Source organism: Podarcis pityusensis (assembly GCF_964106645.2).
Source record: "Podarcis pityusensis genome assembly, chromosome: 8".
Lineage (NCBI taxonomy): Eukaryota > Metazoa > Chordata > Lepidosauria > Squamata > Lacertidae > Podarcis > Podarcis pityusensis.
Genome location: NC_138033.1, coordinates 20,068,406 through 20,077,111, shown reverse-complemented (window position 1 = coordinate 20,077,111; position 8,706 = coordinate 20,068,406).

The following is an 8,706-nucleotide window of genomic DNA, read 5'->3' as shown; positions in this document are numbered from 1 at the left end:
ATATTTTTCCCAGTAGTGATGTATGGAAGTGAGAGCTGGACCATAGAGAAGGCTGATCGCCGAAGAATTGATGCTTTTGAATTATGGTGCTGGAGGAGACTCTTGAGAGTCCCATGGACTGCAAGAAGATCAAACCTCTCCATTCTTAAGGAAATCAGCCCTGAGTGCTCACTGGAAGGACAGATCCTGAAGCTGAGGCTCCAATACTTTGGCCACCTCATGAGAAGAGAAGACTCCCTGGAAAAGACCCTGATGTTGGGAAAGATGGAGGGCACTAGGAGAAGGGGACGACAGAGGACGAGATGGTTGGACAGTGTTCTCGAAGCTACCAGCATGAGTTTGACCAAACTGCGGGAGGCAGTGGAAGACAGGAGTGCCTGGCGTGCTCTGGTCCATGGGGTCACAAAGAGTCGGACACGACTAAATGACTAAACAACAACAACAATAAAATATTTGAGGGGGCTGCCGCCCACCCCCCAAGTTAATGGGTATTGCTGCCCAAATGGTGTGCGTGTGTCGCATATTATGATCAGTTCTGCAGGATGACGCTTACATGGGCTCCCCCCACCCCATTTTTTTATTCAAGTTGGCACCCCTGTCTACGGAGACGTGTGTTCTGCTGCGTTGCGCAAAGGCTTGCTTCCCGGTAAGCTGGCACAGGGTTGCTGCTGCTTTGGTTGTCTTCCTTGAAATCCTCCTGAACAACCCTTGCTCGCTGCATATTTGGTCACGCAACTGTAGCGCCTGCCACCTCTAGCCTTCAGGTGTGGCCAGGCATCAGAGAGGGTACATACAGCAGAGGGAGACATGGGAAACAGGGCCCATTCCATTGACGTGGCTGAGTGACAAGCTTCATTGGGCTCCTGATCATTCATGCTGGTCCTTTGCAGCAGGCTTTCCTCTTCCCTCCCCTTTTCCTTTTGTGTTGTAGCTTTTTGTTGCCATTGTTAGCCTGTACACGAGGTCTGTCTCGTTAAGCTCATGCAGTAAACATGCATTACATATAAAACAAATTACCAAGTATTTGGTTTTGTGAAGTTTCTATGCTGCCCATCAGTAAAGCCCCTGAGAACAGTGTACAACAAAATAACAAACAGTAAATATATAAAACATGTTCATAATAGGAAAGGGGGGAATCTAGCCCAGTATTGTCCACCCTGACATCAGATCTGCAAAAGTACAGCTGTCAGTTTGTTTCCAGTCATGGCGAATCTTTAACTGGAGATTGTACAGATAACAGAAAATACGGACAGTTGAAGCAGCTGACTTTCATAAGCTAGATTATTAAGAACAAAGGTAGCTGCCTTATATCTAGTAAAACCATTGGTCCCTCTAACCCAGTATTGTCAACTCTGACTGGCAGCAGCTCTGCAGGGTCTCAGGCACAGAAGCGTGTTACTCATCAGTTGCTTTTAGCTGAAAAGATAATGGTTTGAGCCTGGGGCCTTCATGTAGAAGAACGTGTCTCTATCGCTATTGCTCCTACTTTGCTACTGATATTGTCAGCACTGTGTATATCTAAATACACAAACCCTGCAGTCTCAATAATATACTGCCGTGGTGGGGGAGCTATGGTCCTCCAGAAATTTGCCAGACTCCAACCCCCATAAATCCCAGCCAGCATAGCCAATGGTAAGGGATGCCATCGCGACTGCACCCCCCGTGCTGGGTGCCACATCCCCTGCCAGCTCTCCCCCCCTGCCAGAGCTTGAAGCTCCGCCACTGGGTGATGGGAGTTGTAGTCCAGCCACGTTTCCTATAACCAGTGTAATCCTATGCATATTTACTCAGAAATCAATTCCACTGTATCCGATGGTGCTTAGCACTGCAGCCTTGTTGACAGAAATAATAACGTATTTCTTTCATTGTTTTACCACTGCCATCATTTCCTTCCCTCCCTCCGTTGTCTGCCTAGTGTCTATTTTCAGACTGTGAAGTCTTTTGCTGCAGGGACCTGCCCTCTCATTCTTGGTAAAACACGATGCACATAAGAAAGAGTATCAGTAAATGAATAAATAATAACTATGTGTGCATATGGGAGGGAGGACTGCAGGGTCTTTTTAAATATATATATATTTAATTTCATTTTCCAATATAACAAGAGAATAATTGACACACACACAACCCCATTAAACTGATGTGTGCCTGGAGACACTCAAGACCAGTACGAACATTCCACATGCAGCTTGAAATTACTTAATTATCAATTTCAGAGGAGAACATCAAGATGTATTGGTGCATTCATGTGTTGCTGTTTTTTTAAAAAAGCATAATTCCAAAATGATGGAAAGAAGCACTGGGGCCCTGGCAACTGCCTGAAGGTGTTGGATGCTGACACCAGACTTCTGATACAGTGGTGCCCCGCAAGACGAATGCCTCGCAAGACGAAAAACTCGCTAGACAAAAGGGTTTTGCGTTTTTTGAGTCGTTCCGCAAGACGAATTTCCCTATGGGCTTGCTTCGCAAGACGAAACGTCTTGCGAGTTCTTGCGAGTTTGTTTCCTTTTTCTTAAAGCCGCTAAGCCGTTAATAGTCGCTAAGCCGTTAATAGCCGCTAAGCCGCTAATAGCCGTGCTTCGCAAGACGAAAAAACCGCAAGACGAAGAGACTCGCGGAACGGATTAATTTCGTCTTGCGAGGCACCACTGTACTGTCCTAAAGCAGAGGTGGAGAATCCTTTTGGGCCAGCAAGACAGATCTTTATCTCCCTCCACCTGGGAGCTATGAAACTAATGGGGCTATGAAATTACTATGAAAGAAATGAAGCTTAAGCTTTGGGGCCCCTAAGCTTTTGGGGCCCCAGAAGCAAATTTAGCCAACATTGTTTAAAATAAATTAGGTCTAGTACACCGAATTTGAGTCACACAACTCCATTTGATTATTTTGTTGTTGTAGATATTTCAACTATCCCAGAGTTTAGCAGCAGCACAGATGTTATAAAGGTGTGGTGATCTGTCCTGGTACAACCCCATTGAAGAAGATTGTTGTGGTGCGATTGTTGGAATCCATCTGTCTTGAGAGACAATGGAGTGCGCCTCCTGGGGTGAAGCCCAACTCCTGGAGAATCACAGCACCTGCTGTGGCTGTAGAGATGAGTAACTTGTAACTGCTGCTGTGTTAGCAGCACCAAAGTGACCTCTCCAGGACACAAGGAGTGTGTATGAAGGTCCTGGGCTGCCCAGACAACAAGACCCCCCACTTGGCTGACTGATGTCCAAAGGAAAGCAGAGCAATACATTTGGCACCAGTTTGGCAGCAGGAGTTGGTGGAAGGAGGCATACAAGGCGCCATCCCATGCCCTCCAACATTTCTCCAATGAAAATAGGGACATCCTAAGGAAAGGGACACTTGGAGAGTCTGCCATCCAACTGTCCTTAGCCTTTTCTTCTCCCAAAGATGTCCCACAAGGCAGTGCGTACCGATTGTTCCTCAGGGTTTACTCCTGAAGCCTTTCTCACAAATGAGTATGGCCACAAGGCAGCGGAGGTTTGGGATCAGAGTTTTCCTTCTCCCAGATGGGCTACTTTCCCAAGTTGGCAAGCCCCTTCTGCCCTATATACATGCATAAATATACCACAGAACGGGGGGGGGGGGGGGAATTGTACAATACAGTAATATTCCATGCAACGTATTGGGAACAAAAAATCAATACACCAGCCCATCCTCAGATAACAGTAAGAAAAACATCAGCAATATGCAGAGAATAAACAAAGCAATGGCCCCATCTACTTCCTAGCAGATAAACATAAAAACTCCACAACACACACACACACAAAACCCCTAGTGTCAGATGGTGGCTTTGGGGTGGATGAGGGCAAATAGGTCCATAATAGATGCAAATCAGATGGAGGTATTATGGATAGGGGAAGTGATAGCTGCAAGGTCACACCACTGTGTTTGAATTAACATTTAGTAGGGCTTAAAAGTGAAAACCTTCAGATTGACCCAGAGAACAGAGCTTCTTTTATCGTAATAGAAAGACTGGTTTACATACAGAAAATGCAAGTGTCATAATAGGAGGAATCAGAATGGTGCACGTCCAGAAACATAGAAAGGCCAGCCCCGTTACACAGAGGCGCAAACCATAGAGGGACAGTTGTCTTGGAGGTATCCATTATTCAAGTAACACAAGGCCTCTTTGTCTTGTATATAAAAGGCACTAGTGTGCATTAGGGGCTCTGCTCACTAGATGGCGGAATTAGACCATGCAACATCACAAGGGAAACAACCGAACAAAGAAGTTGTCCAGCAATAACACCATATCCACCTATCATTAGGCAACAGTGGTGCAGATGCACATTCTGCAGCTAGGAGGATTATTAGCAGGTTTAAAAAAACATTTGTCTTCAAATGCTCAAGCCCCTCTGCGATATTTAGAGATTATGGACTGGAAACTCGTAGCAGGAGCTTATCAAACTGTAATGATGACACTGGCATGGCTATAGAGCTGTAAAAGTAGAAGGAAATCTCCTAAGGCCATGGTTTTACAATACTGTAAAGCAGAGCAAAGACTGCCTCAAAGACTGAAACAACACGGACCCTGCTATCATGATCTGAGGTCCTTCTTTGCGTTCCTCCTCCATAGAGGTCTGGAGGGTGGCGACATAAGAACGGGCCTTTTCTGCGGTGGCTCCATGTTTGTGGAATGCTCTCCCCAGGGAGACTTGCCTGGTGCCTTCATTACATGTCTTTAGGAGCCAAGCGGAAATGTTTCTCTATAACCAGACCTTTGGCCGATTAGCATTCTATAGCCTGTTACATGTGTTTGTGGGAGGGGAGGGATTTATTAGTTTTCTTTTTGTATTTTTCTGTTGTGAACCTCCTTGTGATCTTCGGATTGAATTAATAATGAAAATAAAATAATAACTAGCCCTGTTCACATGGCATGACGATAGTGCAATTTGACTGTTGTTTTAATAATGTGGGATTTTAGTTCACTGTTGCTGTTGATACAATTAACATTGTAAACCACCTAAAAGGTGAGTTAATGGGAAATTAACTAATTAAAAACAAAAACTGGATAGGACAATAAATGAATGGTTACAAGACCTGCCCCAGACCCTGCCCCAGACCTGTGCAGATTCACTAGGCTGTGTGAACAGCCCCTAGACTTGTACAAAATTGTAGCCATATAGACTAGAGTATGTGACCAACAAAAAAACAGGATCCCTGATTACCTCTATACAATAGGGGGCTGTCCACATGGACCATTGAATTATGTGAAGATAAGGGGTGACCCCAGAAGGTGTCCTCACATTTCTTCCCTCCGTTTCTTCTCCCCCCTCATGTATACATCATGCTGCTTGAACAGGGCTACAGCCTTCTTGTCTCTCATTGATCCTTGTGGTGACCCTGCTGAAGTCAAAGTTAAGCTTTCCATTGATCTGCCTGGTTATTATTTGTTACTTTGGTATGCATAGGCAAACTCGGCCCTACAGACATTTTGGGACTACAACGCCCATGATCCCTAGCTAACAGGGCCAGTGGTCAGGGATGATGGGAATTGTAGTCCCAAAATATCTGGAGGGCCGAGTTTGCCTATGTCTGCCTCAGGTGAAGGGTGGTACTGAAATTTAATAAATGATGATGATGTTGATGATGATAACTCAAGTCAGCTGGGTGGGAGGCTGCCCAAATGCCATCTATACCAAATGCCATTTCATTTCCTTTTCCTCTCTCTTTTTAAAAACACAATACAGATATTTGTTCTAAAAATGCAGCGGCGCTTGCAATGCATCCAGGAAACAACAGATAAACATCTTGATTCTGCACAAAAGTAAAAGAAAAGAAAAGAAACCCCAGAGCTTATTCTAAGTCAATCTGGTTGCAGCTGCTATAGCAGTTCCACTTTGGAAGTAAACTTTCTCCAGCATAACAGATGCAGCACAACATGACAGCTCCATAAGAAATGAGTGCAGAGAGCTATCAACGAAGAGAATATTGACTCACTGGAACTGAAGTAATATTAGTGGGATCCGAAGCCATTCATTGGCCGGGGGGGGGGCAGTGAGCGGGAGAGACGGCTCTCAGTCCCGGCGGCTGAATGATGACATTACAGCAAACCAAGCCAGCATTGTGCTTTAACTTGAGCTGACCTACTATTTATCCTGCTTTCCATCTTCCACTGCAGAACAATCCCAGCCAGCCAGAGGCAATGATGCCTCAGCAGCATCTTTTGCTGTTCCAGAAGGACTGTAGAGAGATTCAGGCCCCTCCAATTGTTCTAGAAACCAGTCAGAAAGTAGCCCAGATCTGGCATGACTTAGAGGACAAAGAGTACATTCACACCGAGGCTTTTTTTTTTTTTTTTTTTTTTTTGCACTAAGAAAAGAAAATGGAGATGCCTTATTGACTGTGATTATCATCCACACTTCGCCAGAGAAAGCTGGTGCTGAATGGTGATCTTCCAGCTGCAGCTGTTTGCTGTTATTGGTTGCAGGCTCCTCCAAATGACCTATTTATTCAGCACCCAGCCTCAAGTGCTTGCACAACGCTTACACAGAAGTTAGATGAGATCCTATCTTTATTGAACATTCGTCCTGATTTGCTTGTGGGGCGCTCATATTTCTTCCCCATTGGTGGCTGGTGCCCACTGGGACTGATAGGGCAGAATGCAGGAGGTCCAACAGTAGGGGGCGCCAGAGCCAGTGACAGGCAGAGCCAACTAATTCTAGTTTTTTTCCCATCCTTCCCCCTGCTGAGATCTACAAGGGACAGAGGAGTACGAGGACGAGGAAGCTGACAGGCAGTGCCACCACCTGGATTCGTTGTAAGTAAGAAAGCAGGCAGGTGGGAGTTGGCTGAGGGAGACCGAGGTTGGTGGCGCAGTAATTGATCAGACTCCACTGGTAAAAAAAAGTGCTCTAAATCTAATGCCTGCTTTTTTGCCCTAGATGTTATTGAAAAGTGAATTAGGTCCGAATGGATCACAAGATGGGAGTGAAGCCATTTGATACCCCAAATGCAAATGGCTGCTTCCAGGGGGGTCTTGATCAAATTAACTAGCAAGCCAAAAGAGCCGATGACTGAATTAGCTGGAAGGCAATGCGTCCCTTCTGCGTGTCACAGTGGCAGCTAATCCAATAGCTTAGTAAAGATTGCCAAATGTCCCCCTGAGATGCATTTGTGCTTCTAGGAAGAATGTGCATATTATAAAAGGCCACGTCTTTCTTTCTTTGAAATGTTTCTCCCTGTACACTTCCTTCTTTGCAAACCCAGAGAGCAGCAGGAAGACCAGCTCTCTTTCATTTCTATTTTGCACACACCTAGACATGGATGGGGCATTTGGGGAGGGTGTTGTTGTTTAGTCATTTAGTTGTGTCTGACTCTTCATGACCCCATGGACCAGGGCACGCCAGGCACTCCTGTCTTCCACTGCCTCCCGCAGCTTGGTCAAACTCATGTTGTAGCTTTGAGAACACTGTCCAACCATCTCGTCCTCTGTCATCCCCTTCTCCTTGTGCCCTCCATCTTTCCCAACATCAGGGTCTTTTCCAGGGAGTCTTCTCTTCTCATGAGGTGGCCAAAATATTGGAGTCTCAGCTTCAGGATCTGTCCTTCCAGTGAGCACTCAGGACTGATTTCCTTCAGAATGGAGAGGTTTGATCTTCTTGCAGTCCACGGGACTCTCAAGAGTCTCCTCCAGCATTTGGGGAGGGTAGCATCTGACAATCCACAAAGCTCATAGACTGCAAGTTGGAGCGTCCCCTATTACTTACTTTCAGTGACAAGCAATTCATATGACTGCTTTATCCAAGTTTACCTGTGCACAACATAGTTAGGAGGAAGCCTGAGGCACCATGAAACAAAGAGGCTGGCAGCTATGCTACAGGTATAAGTGACCCAAGGAGGTGGTGAGTGGGTCAAGGGCCGCTCTCCAGAAAACCAAGGGTGGGCAAACCTGTCAATTACATTCCCTCATCTTGCCAATCTTAGGCTCTGTTCTCCATATTTCCAAATCAGCTTGCAATTAAAAAAAAAAAAAAAAACTTACGAAAATTCATCAGCATTTTAGTGCAATTTCCCCCTTAGCATGCAGTTTTTTTGCATGCAGTTTTGCCTTAGATACACATTTTATGAAGCATGCATTCCCTAATATTTATATAACATGAAGTTGTCACAGTAAGTGCCATACTTTTAATATTTTTAAGGTTCTGGTACGCCGTACCATTGAGTACCCTCAGGGAACAAAAGCACTACCTATATATAGTGCATTGTGCATGTTATTTTCATGAATAGATGCATTTTGATGCACATTTGACCCCAGTATATGCCTTTTCGTGTACATTCCTTGGCTGAAGAAGTGCATTGCAAAATTCAGATTTCAAAGGCTGGATGTGTTTGGTTTGCATAGTATTTCTGAAACTAATAATTAGATAGGTATGCCTTTAAATAAGGATTGGATTTCCCTCCCATTCTTTCCCTCCTACAAAAGCGTTCAAGCAACAGAGTCTGTAATAAGAGAATACAACATTTCCTCACATTTAAGTCTTGCCTGGATTCAGCAAAGCACATGGAAGAATACGAGGCAAGCAGCGATTTTTTAAAAGTCACTTTCTACATTCTAAAATGTGCAGAGTTGGTGTTTGCTCTACACATCCAACTACACATCCATCTCCATCAGCAGGCAAATGAAAAAGGACGACCTGAGACGAGGAAATACGAAGGATTAAAATCCTTTGTTTAAGTTTCCCGCCACAGGATTCA